Source organism: Aethalodelphis obliquidens, unplaced genomic scaffold (assembly GCF_003676395.1).
Source record: "Aethalodelphis obliquidens isolate GAN/ISIS:26980383/991018 unplaced genomic scaffold, ASM367639v1 scaffold3, whole genome shotgun sequence".
NCBI classification, from domain to species: Eukaryota; Metazoa; Chordata; class Mammalia; order Artiodactyla; family Delphinidae; genus Aethalodelphis; species Aethalodelphis obliquidens.
In genome coordinates, this window is record NW_020837947.1 from 52,026,196 (window position 1) to 52,041,632 (window position 15,437).

Here is a 15,437-nt window from a genome sequence, read left to right on the forward strand (position 1 = left end):
GACATTTGCTTTCTTTCTCTGCTTTGGGCAGTTACAGGATCCTTTAACTGTTTAGACTGTGTTTCTACCTCTGTGCTTAGTCATAGTGGCCAGAAGTGGAAATAACAGAATTTTTCAAGAGAAACTGAGATTGAGCAAAATCACAAAAAAACAGTTCTTAGCACAGATTTTCAGACCCACAGATTTTATAATCTTTGATGCCAAATCTCTGAAATTCTGTGAGCGCCAATCACTAGCAAATAAAGATCCTCAGAGGGGCACCAAACTTCCTGGCGTTTTAGCATTCGGACAGGGAGCTGGCTGGGGGCCGAGGGTAATCGTGTATAGCTATGTGCCAAAGACCCTTCTCCCACCCGATTTTATGTCTTAGTAAAATATATTGTGGCCAAATCCTTTCTTGATACTCCTTTTCTTGACAGTGCTGATGCCTGAGGTCTGCAGCTGGCTGCCCACTTGGCCGCTGGCTTCCTCAGCGGAGGGCAGCCACCTCCTGTCACTGTGGAGGGACTGGGACAAGGACAGGCCTAGACAGAGCCAACATGGAGCAGAAAACAGGAGGAGCCAGACCCCAGGTACAGAAAAATGTGAGTCCTCTCTGGAAAGTCGGGCACCAGAGATGGGCGTGCTCCAGAAATGCTGATTAATTTTGAAGGGTTGGTCCTTTTGGTCAGATGGGTTTCCTGCTCTTGACTGAGAAACCAAAGCAACCATCAGATGTTACTGGGAGTGATGCCAGTGGTGTTTGCACTGGTTAAGAATTTTCAGATGACAGAATAACAAACTCAAACTGGCTTAAGCAAACAAAGGGATTGTGTTAGCTTACGGCCTGAGAACTCCAGCACGCAGTCTAGAATTTAAATCTTCCTCGCGATGCCAGCTCCATGCCCGTTTTGTTGAGAGCACTGCCTCTTCTGGGTGTCGGCTTCATCCTCAGGCTGGCAATTCTCTTGGCGGCACAAATGGCTGAGGGAATTTTGAACCTTGTATTCTCCAATACACCATCCAGGAGAAGGGGGATTGTCCCCTCTGATAAACCCACAGAGGGCTGAGGAAGCTTTTTTTCCAGAAGCCCTAGGAAACATTTCCTCAAATCCCACTGGCCTGAATCGGGCTGTATGCCCACGCCTGAGCCAATCTCCATGGCCAGGTGATGGGTACTCTCTGGCTTAAGCACATCAGGGCTACCCCTGGGAGCTGGATGTATCCAGCTGTTAGAGAAGGGGGAGACAGTGAGGGGGTGGGTGTTCCCTCAAGGCAAAATGTGGGTGCTGTGGCAGGAAAAGGGAGGAGAGGGGCGCTGGGGAGGCAGCCTATGTATGTTTACTACATCAACATCATTATTATCGTGATAAAGGCCAAACTGGAGGCAGTGCAGATATAGATAAGGAAACCTTTGTTCAGAACCCCAGTTCTGCCTGCTTCTAGGTGAGTGACTTAACCTCTTCAGGTCTCAGTTTCTTTATCTGAAAAGATGTGGATGAAAAGACCTCAGGGAGGGTAAAATTCATATATCTAATTATGTCATATATATATATATATATATATATATATCTCAAAATATATCAGGTTATATATTTGAAAAAGTAAAAATAAAATGAGGTACTTATCGTATTTTCTCAAAGTGGCAATTACAGTCAGTCCTGTAGAAGCCAAGACTGAGCCCACGTTGCAGCCTAGTAGGACGGCAGGTGGAAGGAAGGCTTTCCTGGCCACCGAGTGTTGGGCAAGTCAGGGCCCATCTCGTGTCTTCATGGCGAGAAAGAAGTTTCACTGGTTCAGAAGCAAACTTAAGCAGCAGGTGTTCAGGGATGGGGTGTTGAAGTTTCATCTTTGATTTTTCTATGAAATCGTTCAGGTTACTAAAACGTCGGCCCTCTTCTCTTGTTTAAGAGCTGGTTTCGTTTCTAGTGACACAGCACCATCGTGCCATTCCTTGATTGACTCACGAGAACCAAAACTAATGTGTGGCTAGTTTCATGTCGTTTTTATAGCAGTTAGTACAGAGAACAACAGGCTCTTGTAAAAACAGATGTATTTGCTATCTGTTTCTCTATCTGCTGCCTCTCAGGCTCAAAACCCTATTTCTAAGATGGCGTGGTCCTCTGGTTGGGCCTTGTGGGAGAGCCTCCGGCAAGCTGCTCTTCTCAGTGGGAAACCTTTTCATAAGAAACAAGAGTCCCAGCCCCCAAACATTATAAGAATTGTAAAGGGGTGTCAGAAAGAGACCTTTCACCTTTTGAGAGAAGATTCGCTTGGCATTAATGTCTACTGTGAACCCAGAGGAGGGGGTTTTATTTCATTTTATTTTTCTTTACATCTTTATTGAAGTATAATTGCTTTACAATGGTGTGTTGGTTTCTGCTTTATAACAAAGTGAATCAGTTATACATATACATATGTCCCCATATCTCTTCCCTCTTGCGTCTCCCTCCCTCCCACCCTCCCTGTCCCACCCCTCCAGGTGGTCACAAAGCACCAAGCCGATCTCCCTGTGCTATGGGGCCGCTTCCCACTAGCTATCTATTTTACGTTTGGTAGTGTATATATGTCCATGCCACTCTCTCACTTCGTCCCAGCTTACCCTTCCCCTCCCCATATCCTCAAGTCCATTCTCTAGTAGGTCTGTGTCTTTATTCCCGTCTTACCCCTAGGTTCTTCATGACCTTTTTTTTTTTTGTAGATTCCATATATATGTGTTAGCATACGGTATTTGTCTTTCTCTTTCTGACTTACTTCACTCTGTATGACAGACTGTAGGTCCATCCTCCTCATGAGCCTCTGTAAACTTCTTCAAGGCCTTGTGGTATTAACATGAAAAAGTGAGCATATATTTAGCATTCCTGGAAAAAGCATGGCCTTCCTATTAATGCTAATACTCTCATAATGACACCACAGCCAGTCTCCTCACAGAGGCTTTATCATCTACAGTGTCTCTATAGGCAGGTTAGATAACAAATGTTTACAGATGAGGAAACAGAGACATTGATGGCTTCAGAGAGAGAGTGTTGTGGAATTTAATTAGAGTCCTGGGCTAACCTCTGCTGTGTAATTGCTTGATGTCTCTGTGTTTCCTCACATATAAAATGCAAATAATAATAATAATAAAATCCCTCATGGGTGGTAGTGAGGATCATGTAAACGAATGCATGTAAAGTGTTTACACCAACACCTGGCACATAGTTTTCACTCGATAAATGTTTGTTGCTGTAATTATCATTACCTTCACTATCCTTTTTTCTCAATCGCAAGTTAAATGACCTTGCCTCTTTGAGTCACACGTATACAACCTACCTACTGGGTCTCCCCCCAACCTCAGTTATTCATTTGATCTTGATCTCAGTTTGTTGAATGTTGAATATTGAACTGAATTCAAAATGTTGAATATTGAACTGAATTTCATGTTATGTGGATCCAACTCACCTGGGAGACCAGATTGGGCAGTTATGCCTCCTGTTCTTTGCTTTGATTCGGAGCCTGTGCTATGCTGTAGTCAAGCCCAGGTCACCTTCTTGGCCCAGTTTTAAATGTTTCATCCAGTTCAACCAACATCATTTCACTTAATTCCTGCATTTAAAAAAATTTCCACATGGGAACATTGTCAAGAAAGCCTTTCTGTAGTTCATTTCTTTTTTTTTTTTTTTTTTTGCGGTACGCGGGCCTCTCACTGCTGTGGCCTCTCCCGTTGCGGAGCACAGGCTCCAGATGCGCAGGCTCAGCAGCCATGGCTCACAGGCCCAGGCGCTCCATGGCATGTGGGATCTTTCCAGACCGGGGCACGAACCCGTGTCCCCTGCATCGGCAGGTGGACTCTCAACCACTGCGCCACCAGGGAAGCCCTGTAGTTCATTTCTTTATCTTAATTCATTCTTTGTTTCTTTCAACCAATATTCTTTACTGTGTTCACCTGAGCAGTCCCACTAATATTGCTGGTATTTATTGCTTCGCATATGTACATCTTGTCCCTTCTCTCAGATTGTGAATTTCTTGAGGCCAAAAGCTATTGCTTCTATTTCTTTGCACCACCCGCAAGACCGTGGGCAGGTCTGCCTGGGGATTGACTTGTGGAAGGGCTGTGACTGCATCTATGGATCTCCCTGATCCTTTCCCTCTGCTTACAGCCTCTTTCTTTTCTCCTAAGTGTCTCACTAGGCCTTAAGCAAGCAGAGACGTAGATTTCATTGTCAGGGCTGATCTGTCCTGTATTTGGGGCTTTGAAGGTGATACACCCAGGGACGTCCTTGGACTAGGCCTCCAACACCCTCTGTTGGTGTATGTGTTGGCAAATTACCTGCCATTTCCTCCAGCAAACGATCACATCTCCCGTTCATGTCTCATTGTGTTTTCCTTGGTTCAATCTCTCTCCTCCTACCCACAGTCTTATCCTGCTTTTCCCTGATTCTCTTGCAGGCCTGTCCCATTTCCTGGCCTCTGTTCGTGCATTGGCCATTACTCTTGTTCGACCCTTCTGTGTGCCTCACTTTGGTTTCTGTTCCCCCTGTTCTTTTTCTTTCACTTTCCCCCACCCACCAGCCCTTTTTAATAGTGTCATCATGACTTACAGTTTGGGAACATGGCCCTCGCCATCTCCCACATTACACAGCCGCCCCAGCTTTCGTTTGCCCAGCATCCCTCCCCTGAGCCAATTCGGCAGGACGGAAGCTCTGCCACGGCCAGACGCCAGCACCAACTCTTACTGTGAGCCCTGCTTCATGCCCGTCTGCGGAAGCAGGGGCAGGGCTGAAGATGGAGGCCACAGAGAAGGACCCCAGACCTCTCCTCAGCTTCTGCTGGGATGTGTGAGTTGGGTGTGACCCCAAGACTCAGAACAGCTTCGCTCTGTGAAAGCGCGAAACAGGGAGGGTTCTCTGAAAGGAATGGTCTGGGCTGCGGGGAAGAGGTGGGGTAGCACATGTGACAGAGACCCAGGAGGTTTCTTGTGCTGACATGACTTGGCCTCCTAATCCACAAAACTCAGCTGAAACACCCAAGCCAATGAATAACAGGGTCCCGGCCATAAGCAGAAAAGGCTCTTCCCTTTTTCTTCCCTCCACCTCACCCATGCAGCCTTGTGCAATCTGTCCTTATACAAAGGTTTGCAAAATTGTCCCAGTGGAGGACAGGTCTGTAGTTTCTTGGCCACACCTCCCTTCCTGGAGGGTCAACCAGCACAGCTGGAGCAAGCTGACGGGGTAGGAGGGGAAGGGGACGGCAAGGATGCTGGGAACGGGGCCTTCTAGGACTCAGTTTCAGAGATCAAGAAAGCGGTCTTCTTATTTCAAACATGCAAACTGAATTTGGTCAAACACTCTCCTTGTGAGGCAGCTGCCCTTTGAAGCTGTGGACCAGGGTGGAAATAAAAGCTCCTGTCTGAGAAAGGATATGTTTCTTTCTTATGCTCTCTCCTGACCATTCTTTTTCCTGCTGGTTTGCTGCATGGACCCTCTGCCGGCAGCAAGGGGGGAGCCTGCAGCAGCCGGAGCAGCGGCGCCTGAGTGAAAGTGATTAACACCCTGAGTTCCACAGCTACCTTGGCGTCTGCAGCACCTTTCCCCAGCCTGACCTCCCCTTGATACCTTTCTGCTGCTGCTGTGTGAGCCAAGCTCGAAAGCCAGGCTGAACAGGCTGGTTGAAGAAAGGAGTGAGACAGGCCTTAAGTCCCAGAAAGGCAATGCAGCCCAAATCCTGGTGCTAGTGGTTAAAGCCCACCCATGGGTGCATCTCACCTATGACACAGGCAAGAAAGCAAATACAGCTAAACTCAAGATGGACATCTGTATTCAGAGATCTTTTATATTCACCCATATTACCTGGTATGGTGCTGAGAATGCCTTTAATATTTATGGGCCCTTTTGGCCTGGCCAAGATAAAAGGAAAAGATAATAGGAATTTTGCCAAACAGGACCAAAGAATGCAATTTCTTAAACTCTATTTTATTATTTTTTTCTCTTCTATTATGGTTTATTATAGAATATTGAATATAGTTCCCTGTGCTATATAATACGACCTTGTTGTTTACCTATTTTATATACAATAGTTTGTATCTGCTAATCCCAAACTCCTAATTTATCCCTCCTCCACCCCCCTTCCCCTTTGATAACCACAAGTTTGTTTTCTATGTCTGTGAGTCTGTTTCTGCTTCATAAATAAGTTCATTTGTGTCATACTTTAGATTCCACATATAAGTGATATCATATGGTATTTGTCTCACTCTTTCTGATGTACTTCCCTTAGTATGATAATCTCTAGTTACATCCATGTTGCTGCAAATGGCAACATTTCATTCTTTTTTATAGCTGAGTAGTATTCCATTGTACTTATACCACATCTTCTTTATCCGTTCATCTGTCAATGGACATTTAGGTTGCTTCCATGTCTTGGCTATTGTAAGTAATGCTGCTATGAACACTGGGGTGCATGTATCTTCTCAAATTATAGTTTTCTCCAGATATATGCCCAGGAGTGGAATTGCTGGATCATATAACTCTATTTTTAAAGAACTATTTTTATAGAACCTTAGCTTTAGTTGCCATCAGCCAAAGTGTGCCAATCTCCTTTCTGACCATCTTATTTTAGAGCTAAATGTATAATGTTACCCATACCAAGTATCTTGGATATCTTTTCCAATTGATCTTGAAAGTTCACAGAGCTGGACTTCTGAGGCATTCTACTCTAGACCTGTGGAGTACACGGATGATCCACTGAAGTGCAAAAAGAAAATATTTTAACTTCTGTTTACATCTATGTTTTTCTTTTTTTAATAAATTTATTTATTTATTTACTTATTTTTGGCTGCGTTGGGTCTTCGCTGCTGCGCACGGGCTTTCTCTAGTTGCGGCGAGCGAGGGTCACTCTTCCCTGCGGCACGCGGGCTTCTGATCGCAGTGGCCTCTCTTGTTGTGGAGCACGGGCTCCAGGCACTCGGGCCTCAGTAGCTGCGGCACGTGGGCTCAGTAGTTGTGGCTCGCGGACTCTAGAGCGCAGGCTCAGTAGTTGTGGTGCACAGGCTCAGTTGCTCCGCGGCACATAGGATCCTCCCAGACCAGGGCCCGAACCCGTGTCCCCTGCATTGGCAGACGGATTCTTAACCACTGTGCCACCAGGGAAGTACCCACATCTATGTTTTAATGTAAAAATGAAGAAAGGAATTAAGCTTTACTAGTACTACTAGTAATAATAATATGACTAATATTTGCTATACATATTTGCAAGTATATGTGTATAACATTACAAATAAATATAAATATGATGGGGATACAGGTTCTAATTTTGCAGAGGGTGGGGACTGGATTGTATGATCAAAGAAGTTTGCTGGGACTGTTGCTTCTGACCATGTGGACTAATAGGACCAAATTTATCCTCCAGTCTGAAACAGCCCCCACAGAAAACAGGATCTAGCATAGGAGTTGTCACATGATAGTTGCTGAATGAACATGAGTTGAGTGAATAACTGAAGCTCCCCAGGGAAGCCCAAGATGGTTAGATCACAGATGATGGGGCGTTAGGGCCCAGTGCACCTTAGCACTGATCTATTCCAGTTTCTTCATTATCTAGATGAGGAAATTGAGGTCCAGAGCCACACAGTGACTTCTCCAGAGTCCCTCAGCCCCTAGTGGTGGAGTTATATTCTTTCCTATAAACCAACCCTAGAGTCAACAAGTCAATAAACCACAGCCCCAAGCTACAGAAGGACCTTTCTTTTTTTTTTCTTTTTAAAAATAAATTTATTTATTTTAGGCTGCATTGGGTCTTTGTTGCTGCGCGCGGGCTTTCTCTAGTTGTGGCGAGCAGGGGCTACTCTTCATTGCGGTGCGTGGGCTTCTCGTTGCCGTGGCTTCTCTTGCTGCGGAGCACGGGCTCTAGGCGCACGGGCTTCAGTAGTTGTGGCTCACGGGCTCTAGAGCGTAGCCTCAGTAGTTGTGGTGCACGGGTCTAGTTGCTCCGCGGCACATGGGATCCTTCCGGACCAGGGCTCGAACCCACGTCCCCTGCATTGGTAGGTGGATTCTTAACCACTGTGCCACCAGGGAAGCCCCAGAAGGACCTTTCTTAAAGGGCTAATTCCTGCTACTCACAGAACAGGGACAGGGTGGAGTTTGAGGTGTTAAAGGTAGTATGTTCAGAAACAAAAATAGGCACCAAGAATTGTTGCACACAAAGCCACTTGGAATTGAAGATGTGGCCGGACATTGCTCAATTCTAGAAAAAGCCTGAAAGAAACTTCCAGGTTGGGTAGAGAGGCCAGAGGAAGATCATTGCTAACATAGGCTCTGGTTGCACCTCAAGACTCCACAGGAGACTTTGGGTTCTGGATCACAACAGGCCTATCTACCTAGAAACTCCAGAAGATTCTGGACCTGTTCCAGGCCAACCAGTACTTCCTAGTATAGCCCGCAGGCCCTGGGTCCGTCCTGGGAGTTGGGGGGCAGGTGGGCCCACAGCGTGCAGTCTCATGTTGGGACCCCACTGCCCAACTGCTTGTCCTGACTGAGACCCCACATGGAGAAGACCCAGTCCTGAGGGGCACACTGTCAGCAGTGGAGACCTTCAGGCCACAGGACACGTGCATCACGGGAGGATCTTCCTGCTCTGGACTATAGGAACCGCTGACATTGTACCCAGCAGGCAGGAGCAAAGCACCCTGCACCCCGCTGCCAGGCACTTTGTCCTAGGTTTTCTTGGGAAGTGGCAGCTGTGGACGAACGCTTTCACTTTGGGTTTCTCCTCAGTTCACATTTCTGCCTGCTCCTCAAAGCCCTTGAAAAGGCAACCCAGCTCTTTCAAAGCACTTTTTTTTAGGGCCGGAAAATTCTAAGACATGTCAGTGACTGCCTGCTGTTGTCTTGAGTGTTTAAGACTTGATCTGGGCCCGTCGTAGGAACGGACTTCTGCCCACAGAGGCTTCCTACTGCCTCTCCTACCACCCGGAGTATGTCTACGGGGTATACGGGGTGGAGGCTAATGCTTGGCTCTTGTTCCAAAGATTTTCTGGTAGTCTCAGAGTTCAGCAGAATTTTCAGCAGTGACATTTGGGCTTCACCTGACAACATGAATGACACGGTTTGAAAGTGAATAGTGATTTAAATGAGGCTTATACACACTTCTCTGCCCTGGGATCTCTAGAAGGAGAGCTCCTCCAGAAAGGAATCTAACAGGAGATGATTATACAGCTTAAAGCGAGTCTCCTGGACAATACTTGCCATCTGATGTACACCAGATTTGGAGGTGAATCTCCTTAGGCTCAGGGCCCAGCTAGGAGATGGTCTGAACCAGCCTGACCCAGGGGTGGACATAACCAGCCAAGCTTCACCTGTGCTGTGCTCCTTCAGCACGGAATTGTCCACTCGACTCACTAGCAGAGGCCCAGCGCAGAGCCCTGGAATGGGAAAGGCATGTTCCCGGCAGCCAGTGACTGGAAAGTGATCTCTATGCACTAATTAGACCGAGCAGGACAGGGCTGTCATTAGTCTCCACTTTGTAGATCAGGAAGCAAAGGCATTGAAAGAGCAAGTAAGGCACCCACTGCCGCAGGGTGAGTCAGCAGTAAACTGGGCCCAGCACACCAATTTTGTGCCTCTGGGCCAGCCTTCGGCTCTGCCTCGGCCTCTGTGGTCTCAGAGAAGATGTCTCCTGACTTATCCATAGCAAGAGTTCTTTGTGACACTCATTCCGTGAATCCTGCCCTAACACTCTCTGTTCTCCTCAGGTTTGCTCAACAGCCTGAGGCCCTGCCTTCCTCAGTCTCCCTTCACACAGCCCTTTGGCCATCTCGCGGGTTGTCCAACTCCAACTGGCCTCTTACAGACTCGTCCCAGTTGGCCTCCCCACTCACTCCAGCACATCCACCAAGTGGTCCCCGTGCCCTCGGCCTTGGCCATGGTGGCAACCTCCCCACACAGTGTGGCTCAGAAACACAGCCCTGACCTGGGGCTCCCAGGCTTGTTTCCTTCCCTTACTGCTTCTGTCACCCACACTGGTCTCTCTGGTTCCTTCAGCCACTCCCTGCATCCTCTTCCTCATTTCTTTCTCTGCCTGGAAAGCCCTCCTCTTCCTGTACCATCTAGGCTCTTTCAGGAATTCAAGGCCCCTCCCAACTCTTCAAGAACTCCTGTTTTTCCTTCTCTGCAATGTCTTCCTGTACTGCCTGAAGAAACATCGTGGTCTCTCCAGCTGCCATTTGCCCCCAAATCTGATTTGGCCTCAACTCTCTCACCAGTATCTCAAGTTTATATGTAAGGTGATGTGATAGGCGGAACTCTAAAATGACCCAAGATTTCCTGTTTCCCGACTTGCGTGCACACCCTGTGAACATGATGGATTTTACCTGTGTTATTAGATACGTTTTATAGCACATTTGACCTTAAGGGAGATTATCCCAGCGGCCCTGACCTAATCATAACAGGGACCTCAGTCCTATAACCACAAGGAACTAAATTCTACTACCAACAAGAAAGTGCTAAAAGTGCCCTGTTTCTCCAGAGCCTCCAGACAAGAGTTCAGCTGCGCCAACACCTTGATTTCAACGTTGTGTTACTCTGAGCAGAAGCCCAGGCATGTTGTGCCAGCCTTCTGATTTATAGAATTTAACTGTGAACTAATAAATGGGTATTGTTTTCAGCTGGCAAATTGGTGGTAATTTGTTATGGAGCCATAGAAAACTAATACAGGTAAATATTTAATTGTGTTGGAGTTGTGGATTTTCCACATTTATCCTGGCACCAGGGTCTCAGGTCAGTAGCTACAGCCACACGTGTGTTGATGTCAGTCTTAGGTTGTAGACTCCCAGCAGGAGAGCCTGGCCACCTGGTTCCCTCTGAATATAATTCAGCAATAAGGGGGATTCTTGGTTCTCAGCACTCTGCTGCCAACTCCGAGGCAAAGATGAACTTGGCCTTCCTGCCCTCAGGGGCTTCTGATATAGCAATTGGACAATCACTGAAAGAGTCTAATACAAAGAAGATCAAGGCAAGGGAAATCACATCCAGTATGTGAAATCAAAAACTTATTAGAGGAAGTGACATTGGACCTGAGCCCTGAAGGCTGAGTGGTGTTTTACTTTAGGGATGGAAATAGGAAACTGAGTGAATTTTTAGAGAAATAGCACGTTGGACACTTGACACATCAGGGGTAGTGTGAGTTAGGACAGAAACAGTATTCTGGGTCCCCAGTGTGTGAAGGCTCTTGAATCGTCAGGTGTAGTGTGTTTGGGTGATTTGGTGAGGAATTAGGGACCAAGGAAAATTTGGAGGCTGGGGAGGGATAGAATCAAGGTGGACTGAGTATGTAAGATGGATTAAAGCAGAGGCAGGTAGGAGATGGGGATTATTTGCAACCATGAGGGGAGAAGAGGTAAAAATTAATCAGAGCCTGCATCATGGCTCTGGCAGTAGGGACAGAAGGAAGGAGAGAATGTCACAGTCACTGGGGAAGATAGAAATTCCACCAACAGAGCCACGAAATGAACATAGCATCCAGCACAGGTCCATCCCACCTTCCTCCACTCATTCCAATGAGAGGAAGGTGGAAGTCCCACCTTCCTCCACTCATTCCAATATTTAAGATGTATTGTATGTCTCCTCTACCCAATAATCTGTCCCAGGTGCTGCCCCAAAGGCAAACATCACTATATTTGAGGAAGTAGGAATGACTGTGAGACACCACAGACATGGTGCCTACCAAGAGACAAATGGTCTAAGTCCTGTAAGAGAAGTGTGGCTGGAGAGCTACAGGTTCGGGAGGGAGGAAGATGGCGTCCAGCTGCAGTCAGAGTCTTCAAGAAAGAATGACGTGGAGTCACTGTTTAACTTGTAGGTGGCAAATTTAAAAGGAGAGGGGTCTTTGCATCTCCCCTCTAAACTACCAATGAAACTTCACCTCATCCTGGTACACACACACGCACGCACGCACACACGCGGACACTCACTTAGCTGGAGCCTGCTGAAGCGCGCCTCACAGTGACAAACATGGTGAAACAGTTATTCCTGCACATGCTCAGTTGGGTTGTTCTAGAAGACAACTGGGAGCCCTTTGGGCCATTCCTTAGACACTGGCTTCCTCCACCCCCCTCCCTGACTGACTGCCCAAGCTGTGGTGGTTATCATGACCATACAGGGTAAGAGACATACAGCGTCGTTTTTGTTCAGCCACCACCAGACCAGCCGAGGGCCGACTAGGCTCTTCCTCCTTCCCCCTCGGTTCTGGGTAAGCACACGTCTTCCACCCTTACTTTATTTTTTTTTTTTTTCACCCTTACTTTAAAGGCAGACAATTTGTTTTTATCATTTGCCAACACAGCTGAGGATGATTATTAATTAATCAAAAACACTGACTTTTAACTTCCCACGCTCTCTCCAGAGATGCTCCAGTGACAGCCTGCATCTGGACTTCAGAGCTGTTTAGATAGAAGTGGGCACCATGCAGCAAAGATTTGTTTTCTTCTGGTTTATTCTTTTTAAAACACAACTCTAGCTTAATCCCATTTAGCCAGTAAACTTGATTTTTAAGGTGGTCTCATTTTGTGGGATTTTCTGCTGGTCTTTATACAGCTTCCTTTGAAACCAGAAATGCTGTGTCAGGATTTCACAAAAAGGAAAATGTAAAGAGCACATTTTCTGTTCATCAAAAGCTCAACCCGAAGCACACGAGCAGCATGTTTCCATGAATAACGAAACACCACTGTCCTCCTCTGCTGGCAATCTTATGCAGTGGTAGTGCCCACCAAAGTCAAGGTCTCGGCAAGGAATACCTAACGGCTTCTGAGAGCAAGTTTGAAACGTTACAGTTGTAACATCACAGCAAAGGATGATCTGATTCAGTGGGCTGAGGTTTAAGCAACGGAGTCTTTTCCCCCTGTTCTAAGATGGCGCTGCTGGGGAGCCATCCTCCCCTCTGAACTTGAGCTTTGTGGCTACACAGTGGTTTTCAGTGAAAAAAGAAAGGGGCGGCAGAAGATAGCTTGCCTCAAATTACACATCAAAGCTGAATGGCCACCTCTAGAGTGAGACGGGGTGCGCTCTGGCTTCATCACTTGGCAGAGGCTAGAGTAAAAACTCCGATGCCTTTTTAGGAGCTGTACCGACGGATAGAAGATTTTAAGCAAAACCAAACTTAGGAGGCAAGTGGGCTTCCCTTCCACTTAGTGAGGGCCACATCTTCAGAATCTCAGATACCTGCAAGGAGTGTGTTGTCTTGTAAATGCAGAGGTGCCAGCTTGGGAAAGGTGTTTTGTGAAATGCGGAGCAAGGGCTCCCCCTCCCCACTTGTGACTGTGCTCCCCTTCCGGCTGCTTCTCTTCCTCATCCTCGGTGACCCATGTTCCCAAAGCCCCCGACTCCTTTAAGACAACTCCTGGAAGCTGTCTTGCCAGTGCTCAAACCATCCAGGCTTTGTGTCTCCTCTTTGCTCTCCTGCCACCTGTCTTTTTGTCCTTGCCATTGTTCCTTAGCATCTCCACTGGAGGTGTGCAAGGGGAATAAAAGGGGATAAAAACTCCACGTTGTCACAGTCCATTTGCTTCTTGTCGACAGCTCTGCTAAAAGGCAGAAGAGGAAGCTATTGCCCAAGATAAGAGTTTAGATAAGGTTTGGGAATTATCTGTAAAATTCACTTATTTGTGGTTACCCTCCCGATCACCTGAGGATAATGGGGGGGGGGTGTCTTTATCAAGCACCTGTTTTTAGGAAGTTAAGGGCAAAATTCTTCAGTCATTTCTAAGAGCTGGTCAAAATAACTGGAGATAAAACTAGCATACCTACTTTATACCTTGTATCCACTCCATTGTTTAGCTCTCTGGAGCCGGCTGACTTTGGAAGTGGAGAATTTCCTATCTCTTGTTGGTCGGGGAAAGAATTTAACTAATTCTCAGGTTAATAGGGGTCCCTGGCAGCCCTGCAGTTCTTTTGAATGGCTGGGAAGAAGTAAATTGAATAGATAAGTGAGGGTCTTTGATTACAAGTAATAGAAAACAACTGAAACTAATTTAAGCCAAAAAGGTCAATTTATTATAAAGACTCAGCAGAGGATCTCATGGGACCCAAGGACCAGGCCTCTGCAAAGGGCTGGGGCTGAGGCCTGGAAGGCTTTAGGATTCTTGGTCCATCTCTCAGCACCCACCTCCCCTTTAAAAAAAAAAACTATCCATCCTCTTCAGTTCTCTCATTTATACCTTAACCCCCTCTTGTCCTTCCCTTTGCCCCCCATACACAGGGTAAAGAAAGCAGAGCTGACCCAGGATCCCAAATTTCCACTTTCACAGGGCCAACCAGCAAAGAAACAAAGACCACTCTCTCTCTCTCTCTCTTTTTTTTTTTTTTTGGCAGCACGGCATGTGGGATCTTAGTTCCCTGACCAGGGATTGAACTTGCACCCCTTGCGTTGGAAGCACAGAGATTTAACCACTGGACCTCCAGGGAAGTCCCTGAAGACCACTCTCTTTTGGCACTAGTTTAAAATTCTCAAGAAAGAGCATCTGATTGGTCCAGCTTGAGAGCTGTATCTGCCTCTTGCCCAGTCAGCTCTGATGGGAGGGTGGGGTCGTGGGTATAAATATGGCTTCTGAGTCAGAGAGAGCCAGTGCTCAGAAAAAGTGTGTGGGTGATGGGATAGGATCACTCAATATTTAGTAATCCAACAAAAGAAAAGGGCCATAGTACCTGTTCCCCTCATACAATCTGGAGAAAAACCTGCACATGTAGGAAAACAGACAGTTAAAATCATTTAGTGCTAATTACTGTGAGGATAAAAACCCTGATTAGAATGAGCTCTTAGGAAATAACCAAAACGGCCCATCTTCAGTTGAATAGATAAATACATTAAGGATGGGCATAAAATGGAACCCACAACACAGCGGTGAAAATTAATGAGCTACAGCTACACAGTTTAGTATGGATGAATCTTGAAAGTATAACGATGCATGAAAAAAGCAAGGCACAGAAAAATACATCCAGATGTTTTTACTTATGAGGTTCAGAAACATGCAAAATTGGACAATATATTACAATGTAGTCTTACTTATGTGTATGGTAAACTATAAAGAAAAAAGAGAGAATGATAGACTAAATTCAGTATAATGGTCACTTATGTGGTGGAGAATGAAAATGTGCTCAGGAACAGATAAACACAGAGCTTCAAACAGGTTGGTAATGTTCTATTTCTTAAGCTGAGTGGTAGATGTGACAGCATTAACTTTATTATGATTTAATCTATACTTACGTACTCTTTTTGTTCATATGATATACTTTGTAATTAAAAATATATATAGGGCTTCCCTGGTGGCGCAGTTGTTGGGAGTCCGCCTGCCGATGCAGAGGACGCAGGTTTGTGCCCCGGTCCGGGAGGATCCCACGTGCCGCGAAGCGGCTGGGCCCGTGAGCCATGGCCGCTGAGCCTGCGCGTCCGGAGCCTGTGCTCCGCGGCGGGAGAGGCCGCAGCAGTGAGAGGCC